This window comes from Schistocerca cancellata, chromosome 2 (assembly GCF_023864275.1).
Source record: "Schistocerca cancellata isolate TAMUIC-IGC-003103 chromosome 2, iqSchCanc2.1, whole genome shotgun sequence".
In the NCBI taxonomy this organism is placed as follows: domain Eukaryota; kingdom Metazoa; phylum Arthropoda; class Insecta; order Orthoptera; family Acrididae; genus Schistocerca; species Schistocerca cancellata.
Window position 1 is genome coordinate 1,085,282,515 of NC_064627.1, and position 21,874 is coordinate 1,085,304,388.

The 21,874-nt window shown below is 44.6% G+C and overlaps 1 long non-coding RNA gene across 1 annotated transcript in view; it reads left to right on the forward strand.

Annotated features, from left to right (window-relative positions):
- Positions 1 to 21,017, forward strand: part of LOC126163094 (uncharacterized) — a 209,767-nt gene extending 188,750 nt beyond the window's left edge. The window contains exon 3 of the long non-coding RNA XR_007535157.1: positions 20,975 to 21,017. This is a non-coding gene — a long non-coding RNA (uncharacterized LOC126163094). The remainder of the gene's footprint in view (positions 1 to 20,974) is intronic.
- The last annotated feature ends 857 nt before the right edge of the window (positions 21,018 to 21,874 follow it).

Consider the following 21,874-nt stretch of genomic DNA (forward strand, 5'->3'; position numbering starts at 1 on the left):
TGCAAGTGACCTCCTCTAGGGTGTTTTTTATTTGCTGCTGAATGACACAACTTTGTTTCTTATATACTTGCAGACGTGGCTGTTATCTAATTCTGATAGGCTGTTAAGGATGGAGGGGAAGGATGTTTAAAGTTCTTTATTGGTGTTTTTTAACTTCTTTCCATTGGTGGAAATCCGACGTTTTGATTGGTGTTTCCATTACTGCTTGTGATTGGTGGAAGTGGACGAATGGAAACCCAGGTGACAGTTGTGACGTGGCGTTGTTTTCCTGCTTTGAATGGTTCAAATGGCTCTGAGCACTATGGGACTTAACATCTATGGTCATCAGTCCCCTAGAACTTGGAACTACTTAAACCTAACTAACCTAAGGACAGCACACAACACCCAGCCATCACGAGGCAGAGATAATCCCTGACCCCGCCGGGAATCGAACCCGAGAACCCGGGCGTGGGAAGCGAGAACGCTACCGCACGACCACGAGATGCGGGCTTTCCTGCTTTGAAACATTGACAGAAACGTCGGTAGTTTTACAAATTGACAATACGGTCACAAACCCAGAAAAATTTTATTGACCAAAAAAGTTACCAAATTCTAATCCTTCCAGGTACGGCACAGGAGTCGAAAAATGAGTTTAACGAAAGGAATAGTGTCTTGAAAAGAGACCATAAGATGAATATAAAAAAAGAGCAAGGGATTGTAGTTCAATAAAATCAGGGCTTGCTCAAGGAAAGTGAACGATTTTTGGAATTTCGCCACTAAAATAACTGACGATGGTCAAAGTAAAGAAGATTTAAAATGCACACTGGCGATAAGAAGAAAAGCGTTTCTGAAACGCAGAAATTTGTTAACATGTAATGCACATTTGAGCGTTAGGAAGTCTTTTTTTCTCAAGGCATTAGTGTGGAGTGCAACTTTATACGAAAGTGAAACGCTGATGATGACAAACATTCCGAGGAAGGAGAGAATTGATAGAGGCTTTCGAAATGTGGTGCCGCAGAAGAACGCTGAGGATTACAAAGGTAACGAGGGGCTTTTCAATCGAATTGGGTTGAAAGTAAGTTATTTCAAAGTTAGAGACAGCTGTTGATCTTCTCACTGGCAGCTAATAACCTGCAAGTCCTTCTGCGACTCGTAACAAGCTTGTCTCGGTGTGCACAACTGCGTCCTGTGCCCACCGTTACCTGTCATGTCTTTTGTGTAAAAACTGAACTCGACGTACTCCAAGACATCAAATTTAAAATTTCCGTTATTGTTTAGGGATAGTTTATGAGAATTTTTGTGTAAGGGACACATAGTATCGGCTACCTCGTTACACAGTAATAACTTTGTTGTGGACTGGCAAGACAGCCATGGACTGGCAAGACAGCCAATCCACTATGACAGGAAGCCGAAAGGCACGCGTTTAAGCTCACGCAGGCTGGCGTGAGGTATGTTTTACAGCATCAATATTTACTGGTAATGGCGCCTTGCTAGGTCGTACCAATGACGTAGCTGAAGGCTATGCTAACTATCGTCTCGGCAAATGATAGCGTAATTTGTCAGTGAACCGTCGCTAGCAAAGTCGGCTGTACAACTGGGGCGAGTGCTAGGAAGTCTCTCTAGACCTGCCGTGTGGCGGCGCTCGGTCTGCAATCACTGATAGTGGCGACACGCGGGTCCGACGTATACTAACGGACCGCGGCCGATTTAAAGGCTACCACCTAGCAAGTGTTGTGTCTGGCGGTGACACCACAAACTTCATTATGATTTACTGGTTTATTACCCCAATGCTAGAGATGACCGAAAAGTACTGAATGGCTCAAATGCCTCTAAGCACTATGCGACTTACCATCTGAGGTCATCAGTCCCCTAGAACTTAGAACTACTTAAACCTCTGTAACCTAAGGATATCACACGCACCCATGCCCGAGGCAGGATTCGAACCTGCGACCGTAGTAGCAGCTTGGTTCTGGACGGAAGCGCCTAGAACCGCTCGGCCACAACGGCCGTCGAAAAGTACTGAAGGCAAGCTTCAAAGCTTGTTAACAGCAAGCACCATGATTGAATGGAACACATTTATTTCTTATTTCCAAAAAGAACACGCAGCGCATTCTATCGACATTTGCACTTTTGTGTACTTTTTTTTTTTTTTTTTAATCGTATGGTTAGGGTCCCCCGTCGGGCAGGCCGGTCGTCCGGTGCCGGTCTTTCAATTTGACGCCACTTCCGCGACCTGCAGTCGATGAGGATGATAAGATGGTGATAAGGACAGCACAACACCCAGTCCCTGGGCGGAGAAAATTCCCCGACCCAGCCGGGAATCGAACCCGGGCCCAGAGAATTGACAATCCGTCACGCTGACCAGTCAGCTACCGGTGGCGCGCATAATTTCAGTGAAATACCGTTATAACGATAAACAGGGCTAAGAAATCTAAAGAGAAGCAATTACTTTCTAGCGAGTCATTAAAAGTACAGATTCCTTAAATCACAGGACTTCGAAAATAACCCTGAATAACTCTAGGAATTGTGTCGGCGAAGTTTGGATCCAACGTGTATATTCGGTTAAGGCCCGAACTTCTCCACTGTATATCACGAAGTGGGAGGATGTGACACTGTTGGTGGTGATCCATCCAACGCAGACTGACGTTAAGCTCGGTGGTCCCTTTGGCGGTCTTCAAGAGCTGTGTGCTCGCAGCGGCTTCATTCATTCTTCCTATCATTCCATAATCATCCTTTAAAACGCAGATTAATCTTTACTTTGGAAAACCGTCTATCACAGACATCGATACGAAACGGCAGTGGTAAACACTCCATGACCCAGAAAAGAAGCAAACTCCGTCCGAACAGGCCTTGGAAGGCCCAACGTTACCGACCGACCGCCGTATTATCCTCAGCCCACAGGCGTCACTGGATGACTCAGAAAAGAAGAAAGGAGCATTAGTGTAAGGTCCTGTGGACATCGAGACAAATCACAAGCTCGATTTCTGGAAGGAAATCGGCTCTGTTAGGAACCATCCCGGCATTTACAGAATGAGGTTTTCACTCTGCAGCGGTGTGTGCGCTGATATGAAACTTCCTGGCAGATTAAAACTGTGTGCCCGACCGAGACTCGAACTCGGGACCGTTGCCTTTCGCGGGCAAGTGCTCTACCATCTGAGCTATCGAAGCACGACTCACGTCCGGTACTCACAGCTTTACTTCTGCCAGTACCTCGTCTCCTGCCTTCCAAACTTTACAGAAGCTCTCCTGCGAACCTTGCAGAACTAGCACTCCTGAAAGAAAGAATATTGCGGAGACATGGCTTAGCCACAGCCTGGGGGATGTTTCCAGAATGAGATTTTCACTCTGCAGCGGAGTGTGCGCTGATATGAAACTTCCTGGCAGATTAAAACTGTGTGCCCGACCGAGACTCGAACTTGGGACCGTTGCCTTTCGCAGGCAAGTGCTCTACCACTTGCCCGCGAATGGCAACGGTCCCGAGTTCGAGTCTCGGTCGGGCACACAGTTTTAATCTGCCGGGAAGTTTCATCCCGGCATTTGTCTTAACCTACTTGAGGAAGCGACAGAAAACACATATCTAGAAGACCGACGGATATGTGAACCGCTGACTCCCGAATACGAGTCAGCCTATCTTGCTCACTCTTCCAGATAAAGCCTTCTGATCGTTCCCAAATGCCTCAAATTTGCCTGATGAATAAGAACTCGTAATGACTCCTTACCGGAATCCGTGCTTTCAGTGCAAACAAGTAATCCTCCACCGCTTCATAATCATATCTTCCACAAATTATTCTGTTGCAGTTCCTTTCGGCGAATCAAAAGCAATAAGAAAAAGTCCTGGACGTAAAATGGTTGTTAAAATTCGTGAATTCTACGTGTGATTTTTTTGAAAAACAATATTGGCGATCTTTTACAGAAGCTCAAAATTTAGCGCGGACTTCAGTGCGAGATGCTTATAATACTTTCCACAACGACACTTTGTCTCGAAACTCGCAGAATATCCAACGAGGTTCTGGTCACATGTAAAGTATGTTAGCGGCAAGAGACAATCAGTGCCTTCTCTGCGCGATAACAATGGAAATACCATCGATGATAGCAGAGTTACTTCCGAAATGCGTTCACCAAAGAAGACGAAGTAAATATTCCAGAATTCGAATCAAGAACAGCTGCCAGCATGAGTAACTTAGAAGTAAATATCCTCGGAGTAGTGAAGCAACTTAAATCACTTAACAAAAGCGAGTCTTTCGGTCCAGACGAAATACCAGTTAGGTTCCTTCCAGAGCATGCTGATACAATAGCTCCGTACTTAACAATCATATAGAACCGTTCGCTCGATGAAAGCTCCTTACCCCAAGACTGGAAAGTTGCACAGGTCACGCCAATATTCAAGAAATGTAGCAGGAGTAATCTACTAAATTATATCCCCATATTATTAACGTCGATATGATTTTGGAACATAGATTGTGTTCGAACATTATGAATTACCTCGAAGTTTCAAATGGCTCAAATGGCTCTGAGCACTATGGGACTTAACATCTGTGGTCATCAGTCCCCTAGAACTTAGAACTACTTAAACCTAGGTAACCTAAGGACATCACACACATCCACGTCCGAGGCAGGATCCGAACCTGCGACGTAGCGGTCGCGCGATTCCAGACTGAAGCGCCTAGAACCGCTCGGCCACAACTGGCGGCCGAATTACCTCGAAGAAAAAGGTCTATGGACACACAGTCAACAAGGATTTAGAAAACATCATTCTTGTGAAACACAACTAGCTCTTTACGCATTCGAAGTGTTGATTGGTGTTGAAGAGGGATTTCAAATTGATTTCGTATTTCTATATTTCCAGAAGCCTTTTGACACTGTACCACACAAGCGGCTTGTAGTGAAATTACGTGCTCATGGAATATCGTCTCAGTTATGTGACTGGATTCGTGATTTCCTGTGACAGAGGTCACAGTTCGTAGTAATCGACAGAAAGTCATCGAGTAAAACAGAAGTGACTTCTGGCGTTCACCAAGGTAGTGTTATAGGCCCTTTGCTGTTTATGTACATAAACGATTTAGGAGACAATCTGAGCAGCCGTCTAGGTTGCTTGAAGATGACGCTGTCGTTCTTCGACTAGTAATGTCATCAGAAGATAAAAACAAATTGCAAATCGATTTAGAAAAGATATCTATATGGTGCGAAAATTGGCAATTGACCCTAAATAACGAAAGGTGTTAGGTCATCCACGTGAGTGCTAAAAGGAAACCGTTAAACTTCGTTTACACGATAAATCAGTTAAATCTAAAGGCCGTAAATTCAACGAAATACCCAGGTATTGCAATTACGAACAAGGTAAATTGGGAGTAATGCACAGAAAATGTTGTGGGGAAGGCAAACCAAAGACTGCGTTTTATTGGCAGGACACTTAGAAAATGTAACAGATCTACTAAGGAGACTGCCTATATTACGGCTGTCTGTCCTCTTTTTAGATTACAGTCGCGCGGTGTGGGATCCTTACCAGATAGGATTGACAGAGTACATCGAGAAAGTTCAAAGGAGGGCAGCATGTTTTGTATTATCGAAAAATGGGGGAGAGAGTCTCACTGAAATGATTTGGGGTTGTAATTTGTTATTAATTGATTATAGTCTCTCTGTTAATATGTGTGGTTCCGTCAACACGTAAATTAACAATGATTCACGGACATGACAGCATTTCAATTATTAGTCAAACACTAACGGTGCCTTTTAGACGTAAAGTGAAGCATACGTCTGCCTTACATTCCTTCACAATGTATTTGTATAAGACAGACAGCGAGCGATGATGATGTGAGTCACAAATACAAGAACGCGTTTGTCGATAAATAACTATTAATAGTTTTCGAAGTTCCTGTGTAATATTAGGCTGCGAATATTTAACAGGCTTTTGGAAATTTGGAATCTGTTAGCAATATTTTTTACTGAAATGTTACGAAAGTATCAACAGTAAAACTCCGATCACCGATTTCGTAGCTATGTAGGTTAGTGTTTGACGACGCACATGAAATTCCCTCATATAGTCACTTCATTTCATTATTTCTCTGACACGTCATGGAAACCTTTCGTGAGCAGGCAGATGTCCAAAACCACATATGTTTCACAGTAGCAAAGTTCGGCCAAGTCGGAGATATTGTTGTGCATTTCGCAATCGTAAGAACTCGGGCGTAAGATTGTTCGTATTTCCTGTAAGATGTCGGTATGAGAATCTTTTCTTAAAACTACAAACAATCTATGCGCCTTGCGAAAATTAACTCTCGAAGTTTTTCGAAACTAAATGACTTTTTTTCATTATAACTGCTCAGTGCTTCGAATCTCCACAATACTTCCATTCAAGAAGCTTCTTCAGTGATTACTAGTCATAGGAGGAAGATTTTTTTTTTTACAGAGGACGACTTTTTAATGTATTAGTACAGATAAAACAGTATTTACAACATTTTTATTATTCATTTTATTTCGATTTTAATCGAAGGAATAGCGGGACATTGTTTTCCAACGCCGTAGGAGATTGCGGCCTCTGACGCAGCGACGCGCATAACCAACTGGAACACCTCGTCGTCTCTCGTGATGGATATGAAACAGATAAAGCACCTCCACAAAATCAATACAACAGCTGCAGTAAATTTAATCTCCCATCTCTCTCCAATTGTAAACATTACAAGTCTTACGACGCTCGATTAACATGTCGGAGGAATGTAGCTGGAAACAACTGCAACTATATTCTACGAGGTTTCGGGATTGCAGCCGGATAATGTTGACTTCTTGCCACAGCATTTCGGCTGGCAACCGTCCCGCGATCTTCAGGTGACTGCCCGCCACACTCCAGTGGCGGACAGTCACCTGAATATTGCGGGACGGTTGCCAGCCGAAATGCTGTGGCAAGAAGTGAACATTATCCGGCTGCAATCCTGAAACCTCATAAAATATTCAGTACGCCGAGAAAGCTTCAAGAAACTCCAACTATGCCTTGGCGCAAGAGGGGATTTGTGAATTGTCCGCGACTCACATTGACATGTGTCTCGCTGACATTGCCAGTTAAAGAGTCCTTCATTACTCAGCATGATTGGTGCAGTCTGGCCACATGAGGCTGCTGTGCCAGCAGACTCCGATCAGTCTGCCTGCCCCTGCGGCGTCCACCGCCAACCGGATGAAGCGATTGGGCGGCCACTTGAGAACCGCCGGCGGCGGCTAATTGGCGGCCTCTCGTCAGACTGGCCCAATCTGCATAACGCGCGGTCTTCTCGCTCCGCCAGCTGTGCAGCGATTGAGTGATGGCCGCCGTAAAGCGTCGAGTGCGCCGGCCTGCAGTGCAGGCGCCCAGTAATTGAGTCCGCGTCGCAAACCGTAGCGGCTGCTGCGGCCCGCGGTCGTTCCAGCTGCGCCCCGCGAGGCTAACTGCTCACATAAAGAGGCGCGGGCGGCTACCGGCGGCTGTTCAGTCGGTCTTCTGGGTGGTCGCAGAGCGCAGCCCGCCATCAGTGGCCGCCCACACGGCAGCGGGGCCAACTGTACGATCCGCTTACGCTGGCCGAACATCCCCCTCTGTGGGCTGCTAGTATCGTCGTTTAGCCGCGTAAAGCTTCGCTCTCGGGAGGAAAAGGCAGGGACGCTGTTGAGGTTATATTTAAGGACACGGCACTCATCGCAGTAAACTTGTCAGCCGAATCGAGGCACTTTTCATTCCGTGGAACCGTCTTCGGTATGCTGTCGCAGAAATGTGCTGCCTTTACTGAGTGAGGGTACAGGTTGTCTGTCATACCTCCACGTAGGAAGAGTCTCTGTTCCATCGCAAACAGTGCTGGCGTGAAAAAAAATGGCGGGATTAGGCGTATTATATACTTTGCTAGCAGACAATCCGAGAGATTGCAGAGGAATGTTTAGACAATGTATAAAATATTAATCTTTCGTACTTTGACGTTCGATTTTAGGCATTCTGTGCATTACCTAGGCATTCTGTAGACTGCCGGATTTCACACAGGCACTATGTGAGACACCAAAAAACCGGGCCGTTTCACTGACGATATGGTCGTCCGCACGGTATGGTTGTGGGCACATCGATAAACGATACTTCCTTTCTGCCATTCTCTGACATATCTTGGCCGACCTATCTCATTGCACTGATTCCATACACCTGTATTGTATTGTATTGCATTGTATGGAACTGGGGACTTAGAAATCACGGAGAGGCTTCGTCCCCGCCGTAGCCCTCAGTGGTTCACAACTCCACAAAAGGCCACAGCTGTCCACCCAACCCACCGCCGCCCCCCACCCAACCCCCCCTCCCTCCCCCCCCCCCCCCCACCCGTCGGGAACGTCTCACACCAAACGAGCGTAACCCCAATGTTCGCGTGGTAGAGTAACTATGGTGCACGCGCACGTGGAGACAGTGTTTGCGCAGCACTGTATGGGCCGGCCGCTGTGACCGAGCGGTTCTAGCCCCTTCAGTCCGGAACAGCGTTGGTGCTACGGTCGCAGGTTCGAATCCTGCCTCGGGCATGGATGTGTGTGATGTCCTTAGCTTAGTTAGGTTTAAGTAATTGTAAGTCTAGGGGACTGATGACCTCAGATGTTAAGTCCCATAGTGCTTGGGGCCATTTGAACCATCTTCCTGGAGTCTTCCTCAGACCGTTCTGACACAGTGAATGCTGTGAATGTCCACATCCTTTACTGAGGGTACAGGTGGTCTGACATTATCTGAACAACCAGGTAGCCGGCCTGTGTGGCCGTGCGGTTATAGGCGCTTCAGTCTGGAACCGCGTGACCGCTACGGTCGCAGGTTCGAATCCTGCCTCGGGCATGGATGTGTGTGTTTAGGTTTACGTAGTTCTAAGTCTAGGGGACTGATGACCTCAGATGATGTGCCCCATAGTGCTTAGAGACATTTGAACCATTTGAACGCATTCATACCATTGTTTCGTACGGCGTCAGAGCTGGAGTTTCCCACATGGCCGCGTTGGAAAGCGGTGATAGCCGCGCGTCTCGCCCACTTCAATACGGGATGTGATCCCGGCAGCCAGCGTGAATAAAGCTCTGTACAGGGAAAGCATGGCGGGTCCGTACCGCGGCGCTTGTCGCTCTCTGCAGTTCGTGATTCCCTGAACTCAAGTCAAGTGACATTTTTGGTCGTATTGACCCTATACGTTGCTCGTGAAAGGTAGGAAGATATGTGCAGTTTCAAGCCGAAAGGGAGGGACGTAGTAAGAAGAAGAATCTGGCCAATGAAAAAGCATAATTATGATATACGTCATTAAAGCAAATCAGAAATGTCATGTTGTTTTAATATGTAACACGTACGCTCTCATATTTAATGTGTAGGTAGCATCATATTTGCAGAAAGTTAACAACCCTAGTAGGTGATGTGCACATGACATACGTATTGTAGTCAAGATTTTTTAGTGTACGATTTGTTAGCTGTCAAGCAATGATACTGTGAGTTCTTCATGCTTTCGTGATACATCGGTAAGGTGAATACTGCTGGAGAATACTGCTCATTGTTTTTTTCCATTTTCCATGATGCATTTGTTGTGCATAATACTTTGCTTCAGAAAAAAAATATTTTTCTAAAATACAACGCTGTTAGTACATGCAGCAGTGTGTAACATACTGCGATTCTGTCGTGATAATAAATGACCGATTATAAAACTTGTATAATAAAAATCCTTGCAGGAGAAAGTATACAATCTCGTGTCTTATTTAAACCTTACTGCTCGAGAAGCGTGGCTGCTGCGCTAACAGATGTTTAGTCTTGGATATTTTCTTTTAAACTGCAATGGATTTCGGTGTTTGTCCCACAGCTTTGAATGTTCATTGTAAAAAAGATGTTTTGAGTCGTAATACTGGTTATCTTTATCTGCTTGTGAGAATTCGAGATGCTCCGTTGAGAGCTAACACATATTTCGCAAACACTAAGTACTTGTGCGAATGCGTGGTGTCTGTTCTTTCGGACATGTCCGCAAGAATCGACACCACGCGGAATCCGCAGCTGTGATACATGGAAATTGAAGGTGGAGGGGGAGAAAGGAAAGGAAAGAAAAGAAAAGGAAAGGAAAGGAAAGCAAAGCAAAGCAAAGCTATTACTGATGCCACTCGTCGCCTCTGATTCCGCACTATGTCCCGACGCAGCTGACATCTTCAATTCTCCCTCTCAGCCCCCTTTCCCCTCCACCCTCGATTTGCAACTGAGTATTAGAGAAAGCTTTTGACAATGTTGACTGGAATACTCTCTTTCAAATTCTAAAGGTGGCAGGGGTAAAATACAGGGAGCAAAACGCTATTTACAATTTGTACAGAAACCAGATGGCAGTTACAAGAGTGGAGGGGCATGAAAGGGAAGCAGTGGTTGGAAAGGGAGTGAGACAGGGTTGTAGCCTCTCCCCGATGTTATTCAATCTGTATATTGAGCAAGCAGTAAAGGAAACAAAAGAAAAATTCGGAGTAGGTATTAAAATCCATGGAGAAGAAATAAAAACTTTGGGGTTCGCCGATGACATTGTAATTCTATCAGAGACAGCAAAGGACTTGGAAGAGCAGTTGAACGGAATGGACAGTATCTTGAAAGGAGGATATAAGATGAACATCAACAAAAGCAAAACGAGAATAATGGAATGTAGTCGAATTAAGTAGGGGGATGCTGAGGGAATTAGATTAGGAAATGAGACACTTAAAGTAGTAAAGGAGTTTTGCTGTTTGGGGAGCAAAATAACTGATGATGGTCGAAGTAGAGAGGATATAAAATGTAGACTGGCAATGGCAAAGAAAGCGTTTCTGAAGAAGAGAAATTTGTTAACATCGAGTATAGATTTAAATGTCAGGAAGTCGTTTCTGAAAGTATTTGTATGGAGTGTAGCCATGTATGGAAGTGAAACATCGACGATAAATAGTTTGGACAAGAAGAGAATAGAAGCTTTCGAAGTGTGGTGCTGCAGAAGAATTCTGAAGATTAGATGAGTAGATCACATAACTAATGAGTAGGTATTGAATAGAATTGGGGAGAAGAGGAGTTTGTGGCACAACTTGACAAGAAGAAGGGACCGGTTGGTAGGATATGTGCTGAGGCATCAGGGGATCACAAATTTAGCATTGGAGGGCAGTGTGGAGGGTAAAAATCGTAGAGGGAGACCAAGAGATGAATACACTAAGCAGATTCAGAAGGATGTAGGTTGCAGTAAGTACTGGGAGATGAAGAAGCTTGCACAGGATAGGGTAGCATGGAGAGCTGCATCAAACCAGTCTCAGGACTGAAGACCACAACAACAACAACATTTGAGTTTGCTAGCGTAGTAGGAACTACGCAATCTATCGCTGTCTTTGTCAGTGAATGTAGGCATGAAGAAAACTGAAGTTTTTCTTAGTCATAAACGATATTTTTTCGACACATAATGCTTCCGTTTTTCGTTGCTGAAAATTCGAGACGTTCATTTCAGACGTGTGCCCCACCTTTGCAAGCAATACATAGGATACCTGAGCTCGCCACTTTAATAGAAAAGGCTAAATACATTGTAGCGATCTATGTCTAACAAATATCACGATAAGTGGAATAGAGCTGCTAACGGCAAGTTGGAAGTATTTTTCCCCGGAATGAGATTTTCACTCTGCAGCGGAGTGTGTGCTGATATGAAACTTCCTGGCAGATTAAAACTGTGTGCCGGACCGTGACTCGAACTCGGGACCTTTGCCTTTCGCGGGCAAGTGCTCTACCAACTGAGCTACCCAAGCACGACTCACGCCCCGTCCTCACAGCTTTACTTCCGCCAGTACCTCGTCTCCTATCTCCCAAACTTTACAGAAGCCCTCCTGTGAATATGTTTCCCCTCTGCCGGGCTATAAGCACGAGCTCTGACGACATCCCGCAACGGATGGTTTACGTATTTTTATGGGCGTTGAATGTTTCAAGACTGTTTTCAAACATTTTATTAAAACTAAAGCAAAACTGTCGGATTCAAAGTTACAGACTTTTTGAGTCATCGGTCTTCTGACTGGTTTGATGTGCGGCCCGCTCTTGGGGGTGATGATATTTGGTTTGTGGGGCGCTCAACTGCGTGGTTATCAGCGCCCGTACAATTTCCCAACCTTTGCTCAGTCCAATTTCGCCACTTTCCTGGATGATGATGAAATGATGAGGACAACACAAACACCCAGTCATCTCGAGGCAGGTGAAAATCCCTGACCCCGCCGGGAATCGAAGCCGGGACCCCGTGCTCGGGAAGCGAGAACGCTACCGCGAGACCACGAGCGGCGGACAGGCCCGCTCTTGTGCCAGCCTCTTCATCTCAGAGCAGCACTTGCGACCTACGTCCACAATTATTTGCTGGATATATTTGAATTCCTTTCTTCCTCTACAGTTTTTGCCCTCTACAGCTCCCTCTAGTACCCAGGAAATCATTTCTTGACGTTTTAACAGAGGTCCCAACAACCTGTCCCTTCTCCTTGTCAATGTTTTTCACATATTCCTCTCGTCTCCTCATTCCTTCTTACCTTATCAGTTCAACATTTGTCTGTAGCACCACATTCCAAATCTTCGATTCTCTTCTGTTCCAGTTTTCCCACAGTCCATGTTTCACTACCATACGATGCTGTGCTCCAAACGTTTTTTCTTGCTCACATTAAGGCCTATTTGATAATAGCAAACTTCTCTTGGCCAGGAATGCCCTTTTTGCCTGAGCTAGTTTTCTTTCGATGTCCTCCTTGCTTCGTCCATCATTGGTTATATTGCTGCCTAGCTAGCAGAATTCCTTAACTTCATCTACTTCGTAACCATCGATCCTGATCTTAAGTTTCTCGCTGTTCTCATGTCTGCTACAGCTCATTACTTTCTTCTTTGTTAGATTTACTCTCAGTCCGTATTCTGTAGTTATTAGACTGTTCATTCCATTCAGCAGATAATGCAATTCTTCTTCACTTTTAATCAGGACAGCAATGTCATCAGCGAATCGTATCATTGATATCATTTCAACTTGAATTTTAATTCCACTTCTGAACCTTGTCTTTATTTCTATCATTGCGTCGTCGATGTACAAATTGAACAGTAGGGGCGAAAGACTACATCTGTGTTTTACGCCATTTTTAATCCGAGCACTTTTCTTGGTCGTCTGCTCTTATTATTCCCTCTTGGCCATTGTCCATATTGTCTACTACCTGCCTTTTGCCATAGCTTACCCCTATTTTTATCACAATTTAGAAAATCTGACAGCATTTTGGACTGTTGAACTCTTTTTCCAGATCGACAAATCCTAAGAACGTGTCTCGAGTTTTCTTTGGTGTTGCTTCCATTATAAACCGCATCGTCAGAATTGCCTCTTATGTGCCTTTACCTTCCCTAAAGCCAAACTGATCGTCATGTCGCACCTTTTGAATTTTCTTTTCCATTCTTCTGTATGTTATTCTTGTCATGAATTTGGATGCATGAGCTTTTAAGCTGTTGTTGTTGTTGTTGTGGTCTTCAGTCCTGAGACTGGTTTGATGCAGCTCTCCATGCTACTCTATCCTGTGCAAGCTTCTTCATCTCCCAGTACCTACTGGAACCTACATCCTTCTGAATCTGCTTAGTGTATTCATCTCTTGGTCTCCCTCTACGATTTTTACCCTCCACGCTGCCCTCCAATACTAAATTGGTGATCCCTTGATGCCTCAGAACATGTCCTACCAACCGATCCCTTCTTCTGGTCAAGTTGTGCCACAAACTTCTCTTCTCCCCAATCCTATTCAATACTTCCTCATTAGTTATGTGATCTACCCATCTAATCTTCAGCATTCTTCTGTAGCACCACATTTCGAAAGCTTCTATTCTCTTCTTGTCCAAACTATTTATCGTCCATGTTTCACTTCCATACATGGCTACACTCCATACAAATACTTTCAGAAATGACTTCCTGACACTTAAATCAATACTCGATGTTAACAAATTTCTCTTCTTCAGAAACACTTTCCTTGCCATTGCCAGTCTACATTTTATATCCTCTCTACTTCGACCATCATCAGTTATTTTGCTCCCCAAATAGCAAAACTCCTTTACTACTTTAAGTGTCTCATTTTCTAATCTAATTCCCTCGGCAGCACCCGACTTAATTCGACTACATTCCATTATCCTTGTTTTGCTTTTGTTGATGTTCATCTTATGTCCTCCTTTCAAGACGCGATCCATTCCATTCAACTGCTCTTCCAAGTCCTTTGGTGTGTCTGACAGAATTACAATGTCATCGGCGAACCTCAAAGTTTTTATTTCTTCTCCATGGATTTTAATACCTACTCCGAATTTTTCTTTTGTTTCCTTTACTGCTTGATCAATATACAGATTGAATAACATCGGGGAGAGGCTACAACCCTGTCTCACTCCTTTCCCAACCACTGCTTCCCTTTCATACCCCTCGACTCGTATGACTGCCATCTGGTTTCTGTACAAATTGTAAATAGCCTTTCGCTCCCTGTATTTTACCCCTGCCACCTGTAGAATTTGAAGGAGAGTATTCCAGTCAACATTGTCAAAAGCTTTCTCTAAGTCTACAAATGCTAGAAACGTACGTTTGCCTTTCCTTAATCTTTCTTCTAAGATAAGTCGTAAGGACAGTATTGCCTCACGTTTCCAGGTATTTCTACGGAATCCAAACTGATCTTCTCCGAGGTCGGCTTCTACTAGTTTTTCCATTCGTCTGTAAAGAATTCGTATTAGTATTTTGCAGCTGTGGCTTATTAAACTGATTGTTCGGTAATTTTCACATCTGTCAACACCTGCTTTCTTTGGGATTGGAATTATTATATTCTTCTTGAAGTCTGAGGGTATTTCGCCTGTTTCATACATCTTGCTCACCAGATGGTAGAGTTTTGTCAGGACTGGCTCTCCCAAGGCCGTCAGTAATTCCAATGGAATGTTGTCTACTGCGGGGACCTTGTTTCGACTCAGGTCTTTCAGTGCTCTGTCAAACTCTTCACGCAGTATCGTATCTCCCATTTCATCTTCATCTACATCCTCTTCCATGTCCATAATATTGTCCTCAAGTACATCGCCCTTGTATAGACCCTCTATATACTCCTTCCAACTTTCTGCTTTCCCTTCTGTGCTTAGAACTGGATTTCCATCTGAGCTCTTGATGTTCATACAAGTGGTTCTCTTATCTCCAAAGGTCTCTTTAATTTTCCTGTAGGCAGTATCTATCTTACCCCTAGTGAGATAAGCCTCTACATCGTTACATTTGTCCTCTAGCCATCCCTGCTTAGCCATTTTGCACTTCCTGTCGATCTCATTTTTGAGACGTTTCTATTCCTTTGTGCTTGCTTCATTTACTGCATTTTTATATTTTCTCCTTTCATCAATTAAATTCAATATTTCTTCTGTTACCCAAGGATTTCTTCTAGCCCTCGTCTTTTTACCTACTTGTTCCTCTGCTGCCTTCACTACTTCATCCCTCAAAGCTACCCATTCTTCTTCTACTGTATTTCTTTCCCCCATTCCTGTCAATTGTTCCCTTATGCTCCCCCTGAAACTCTGTACAACCTCTGGTTTAATCAGTTTATCCAGGTCCCATCTCCTTAAATTCCCTCCTTTTTGCAGTTTCTTCAGTTTTAATCTACAGTTCATAACCAATAGATTGTGGTCAGAGTCCATATCTGCCCCTGGAAATGTCTTACAATTTAAAACCTGGTTCCTAAATCTCTGTCTGACCATTAGATAATCTATCTGAAACCTGTCATTATCTCCAGGCTTCCTCCATGTATACAGCCTTCTTTTATGATTCTTAAACCAAGTGTTAGCTATGATTAAGTTGTGCTCTGTGCAAAATTCTACCAGGCGGCTTCCTCTTTCATTTCTTAGCCCCAGTCCATATTCACCTACTACGTTTCCATCTCTCCCTTTTCCTACTACCGAATTCCAGTCACCCATGACTATTAAATTTTCGTCACCCTTCACTATCTGAATAATTTCTTTTATTTCATCATACATTTCTTCAATTTCTTCGTCATCTGCTGAGCTAGTTGGCATATAAACTTGTACTACTGTAGTAGGTGTGGGCTTCGTATCTATCTTGGCCACAATAATGCGTTCACTATGCTGTTTGTAGTAGCTTACCCGCATTCCTATTTTCCTATTCATTATTAAACCTACTCCTGCATTACCCCTATTTGATTTTGTGTTTATAACCCTGTAGTCACCTGACCAGAAGTCTTGTTCCTTCTGCCACCGAACTTCACTAATTCCCACTATATCTAACTTTAACCAATCCATTTCCCTTTTTAAATTTTCTAACCTACCTGCCCGATTAAGGGATCTGACATTCCACGCTCCGATCCGTAGAACACCAGTTTTCTTTCTCCTGATAATGACATCATCTTGAGTAGTCCCCGCCCGGAGATCCGAATGGGGGACTATTTTACCTCCGGAATATTTTACCCAAGAGGACGCCATCATCATTTAATCATACAGTAAAGCTGCATGCCCTCGGGAAAAATTACGGCCGTAGTTTCCCCTTGCTTTCAGCTGTTCGCAGTACCAGCACAGCAAGGCCGTTTTGGTTATTGTTACAAGGCCAGATCAGTCAATCATCCAGACTGTTGCCCTTGCAACTGCTGAAAAGGCTGCTGCCCCTCTTCAGGAACCACACGTTTGTCTGGCCTCTCAACAGATACCCCTCCGTTGTGGTTGCACCTACGGTACAGCTATCTGTATCGGATGAGGCACACAAGCCTCCCCACCAACGGCAAGGTCCATGGTTCATGGGGTTTTAAGCTGATTGTGCAATAATTCTCGAACTTGTCAGCTTAAAACACACGAAACCCCCAACAGAAGCTGTATACGAGCAATTTTCTATAACCACAGTTACCTGAGTCTTTCCCATAACGCTCCTAATGTTCATGTTCTGGTACCTGAACCATATTCTTTTGTACATTGAACGGTATGAACCACAGCACTGTATTAAATGCCACAAGTTGAAATAAGTCAGCCTTTTTCATGATGGTCGTGCGGTAGCGTTCTCGCTTCCCACGCCCGGGTTCCCGGGTTCGATTCCCGGCGGGGTCAGGGATTTTCTCTGCCTCGTGATGACTGGATGTTGTGTGATGTCCTTAGGTTAGTTAGGCTTACGTAGTTCTAAGTTCTAGGGGACTGATGACCATAGATGTTAAGTCCCATAGTGCTCAGAGCAATTTTATCTGTCATACACACTCAAGAGCAGACTATAAACAAAAATCTCCTATTAATTACTACTCAGCAGTACAAAGAGTCATTAATATTGAATTTTAATTAAACTAGCCAGTCTGATATACTCACTCTGCTGTCGTGCGATGAAGCGAATGAGTTAATTAAAACCACAAATTAATCTACTTCTGGCAACAGCAGTTACTGACATTTACTATATCCATCTTTAAAAATGTAGCATATTGCAACTTCGTGCGGCAGTGGATTACGGGATCGACTTTCAGAGTCGTAAAAATACTGACGCAACTTCAGGAATTGCGTTGAATAAAGTATGCAACCTTATGTAAACGAAGACATTACAGAAAACCTTAGTTTACTAGTACGTACGGTCCGTAATCATACTTTAATGATATTCACAGATTAAGTACACAATAATACATCATTACATCCTCGTTCATTTACATAAAAGGAACTGAACTGTCCGAGAGGCACCGAAAACAAAGTGGAAACAATCATTCATTAAAAAAATGGTTCAAATGGCTCTAAGCACTATGGGACTTAACATCTGAGGTCATCAGTCCCCTAGAACTTAGAACTACTTAAAACTAACTAACCCAAGGACAACACACACACATGCCCGAGGTAGGATTCGAACCTGTGACCGTAGGAGCCGCGTGGTTCCGGACGGAAGCTCCTAGAACCGCTCAACCACAGTGGCCGGCAATCATTCATCCCATCATCCGGGGTGCTTTTCATTGGCCTCTGAGAGCTTCAATAACTCGTAGGCCCTCCGTGAGCTGCTATCTCCACCTGATACCTACGTGGCATGCTCTGTATAAGTTTATCCGAGTCCCCTTTGGTATCAATTCCGTCGAGAGCCCTTGAGAGTTCTTGGAGAGTCAATAGTGGAACGGGACGACCACGAAAATGTCTGTCAAGCATTTGCCGCACATGTTCGATAGACTTTAGGTCGGGGCTCACTGTTAGCCATTCCATTGTTTCAATGTCCAGGCTTCGAAAGATATCCCTGCTGCCGCCCGCCATGTAGGCCCTGACATTAGAAGTAATTCAGGGCCACGCACCACCGTATGCAGCGCCCACAACATCGTCCACCAGGATCTGCTCAGGATGTACTGCCTGGCGTTAAGGCGACCATGGACGACAAAATCTGTACTAGTGTCAACACTGATGCCTCCCCATGCCGTCGTAGAACCGTGGCCGAATCTGTCGATTTCTTGGACAACATTTGGCAGAGTCCGTTCATCACGGCGTTTCCACACACGAACATGGCCGTCACCTCGCATCAGTGGACATCTGGACTCGTCTGTGAAGAATACATTTCGCGAGCGACGAAGCTGCCAGTTGATACGGGAACGGCAGAACTGAAGGCGAGCTGCAAGACGTTGTCGTGTCGGGTACTCGACAGGACATCTGATCGTAAAGTCCTTTCTCGTAACCTATTCATTACAGTCTGATCGGACACAGAGGCTCCGGTGGCCCTTCTGAGATCGCCTGGCAGCGCTCTGGCGGTATCCGTACGACGCCGCAAGGCAGAGATGGCCAGACATCGGTCTTCAAGTGGGATTGTAATGCGTCGATGACCGTGTCCAACTCGCCTTGTATACTGGCCTGCCGCCCTGTAGTGTATCCGCAATCTGTGGATGAACCATGGAGAGGCATTAACAACTGCAGAACACCACCGGAAGTCCATCCTTCTTCGATGAGACTGCCCTTGCAACTTGCACTTCATTATGGTGTCAGACTGCATGTGCTTGGTTGAATACAACGTCCACAAACGAGAATTGCCGTCTGCGAACCTCCCTAGAGAACACTGGGACACTTGTACTCTTTTGAGGGGTCACCTGATACAGACTTTTGACATGCAATGGCTGGTTTGATGGCCCTTAATAAGTGTGTGAAGAGGCAAGAGGGGTTGCTGTCCTGTACCCTAATGGTTTCCGAAATGTAATGTCCCATGTGTCTAGCTCCAACTACCATTCTGCGTTCAAAGTCTGCTAATTCCCGTTGTGAGGCCATAATCAGTTCGGAAACCTTTTCAAATGAATCACATGAGTACACGCACTGCCCTTTTGTGCCTTGTGTACTCGATGCTACTGCAATCTGCCTACCACTACCCCATGTCCGCCTGATAAGCTGAATGGTAACGTGTTTGCCTACCATGCAGCGGGCCCGGCTTCGAATCCCGGCCGGGTTGGACACTGAGTGTTGTGTTCGCCTCATCATCATTTCATTATCACCGAAGCGCAAGTCGCCCAACGTGGCGTCACCTGAAATAAGAATTGCAACACGGCGGCCGAACTTCCGCGGATGGGGCCTCTCGGCCAACAATGCCACACGATCATTTCATTTTTTTTTTCGCTACCGCATGACTTTAATGACCTCAGTGTATTATAGTAATAATGCGAATTTATGTCTTAGCACCACTAGTAGTAGTTAAAAGTAGTAATATTAACCAAGGTCCTATACATAAATAATTTCACTAATGAAAAAACCCTTCCAAGTAAGTCATCCTTTATTTAAAATTGCTAATTCTGTAACTGACTCGTAAGAAGAAGTGTAAATGACAGACGTAAACGTAAAAAACTGTATTTGGTGCTCCAATTATTAATGGTATAAAGAATATAATCATAGACTAGCACTGTTTTCCAATGTGCTATTAGAGCTACTTTATAAGCATTTGAATATTTTATTTCAGCATTGCTGTTAATACTGAGTACGGTATACTTTTTTTTTTTTTTTGCTCAGGATACTAGAACTGTTATGTAAGTATATCTGTAGCTTTAATTTCTTTAAGAGAGAATTTTTTCTTCTATATTTTTATTTAGTTTTGTATTATATGTTTTGTTTTTATTAGGTGAAGGTTGATTGAGTGAATAGGCCACACTGTCTGGGACGGAAGGCGACCGACACGTTACCTGCGAAAAGATGAGGATTTGGTAGCAGAGTACTACTTTTTGCGACTTGTAACAATCCTGTGGTTAATATCTGATGAGAGAGTTTCTTTCATTAAATGTAACCTGTATATTATTTGTTTATAGAAGAAAAATAGCTTTATAATGCCAGTGATACAATTAAATGAGTGCATGCTTTTATAAGACATACAAAAGAAAGTTTGAAGGTTTAATTACATTCGTCCAAGTGTCTTTAGAAAGCTGTTTCGACACTACGTGGGAGGTTACATGTGCAACAAATCGTCAGCGCACGTAACTAATTTGTTTCTTTTCCAAGAACGGAATGCAGGTCGTAATACATTAAACACGGCTTACATCGTATTGCCTGAAAATCATGCAGTGGGGAGACGTAGAAGCTTTCCATAGCAGATGTCTCAATAGTAAGTAACACAGATAAAAATGGGCCGGGTGCTGCAGTTAAGTTGAACTATTTTGATAGTTAGGGAATATCTGAAGGTAGCGTCTGGAATTTCTCGACACGACGGACAAGTGATTTGACACTTGACACTTATACACGTGAAGGCCGGCCGGAGTGGCCGAGCGGTTAAAGGCGCTACAGTCTGGAACCGCACGACCGCTACGGTCGCAGGTTCGAATCCTGCCTCGGGCATGGATGTGTGTGATGTCCTTAGGTTAGTTAGGTTTAAGTAGTTCTACGTTCTAGGGGACTTATGACCACAGCAGTTGAGTCCCATAGTGCTCAGAGCCATTTATACGCGTGACATGTTTGTGTGTGCTAGTGTTGCATGTTGTTCTCTCTTTGTAGTGTACAGGCATAGAGTGTACAGTGTGTAGAGGAGTTTACTGTTTTGGCTGTTTGTTGTTGTTGGATTGTTTTGACATTTTGTGGTATTAATGCTTTGTTTTCTTTATTCCAAAGCCTCAAGGTGGAGCAGTGTGTGAAGACAAGCGTCGACAGAAGGTAGGGCCGCATCGGCTCTGTGTGGCTTCGGTAGCTTCTGTGTTTGTCTGTAGCTCCACGTACTCCCCGTAGACTAGGGGGAGACGTCACGCTCTAGCAGTAGGCATGGACGCCCCAGTAACAGCATATTTCGCCCTTCCCAGTACTGCTGCCGCATCGTTAGTGGTAGTCCTGTCTGTCCGTTGCGGCTGAATGCACGAGTACAACGCTCGTAGATTTGCACTGAATGTATATACACCTGTAAATGTAATGTATAGTATCCCAAATAGACGCGTATGACCGTGAATCAGTTTCAAGGCTCATACACTTTGTTTCAGGACGATAAAATCATCAACGATGTCAGTAAAGCGAGAGTCAAGTGAAAGAACAGGCGGAAATTACGGTGATGTCTATTGTGTTAATAAAATACACTCCTGGAAATGGAAAAAAGAACACATTGACACCGGTGTGTCAGACCCACCATACTTGCTCCGGACACTGCGAGAGGGCTCTACAAGCAATGATCACACGCACGGCACAGCGGACACACCAGGAACCGCGGTGTTGGCCGTCGAATGGCGCTAGCTGCGCAGCATTTGTGCACCGTCGCCGTCAGTGTCAGCCAGTTTGCCGTGGCATACGGAGCTCCATCGCAGTCTTTAACACTGGTAGCATGCCGCGACAGCGTGGACGTGAACCGTATGTGCAGTTGACGGACTTTGAGCGAGGGCGTATAGTGGGCATGCGGGAGGCCGGGTGGACGTACCGCCGAATTGCTCAACACGTGGGGCGTGAGGTCTCCACAGTACATCGATGTTGTCGCCAGTGGTCGGCGGAAGGTGCACGTGCCCGTCGACCTGGGACCGGACCGCAGCGACG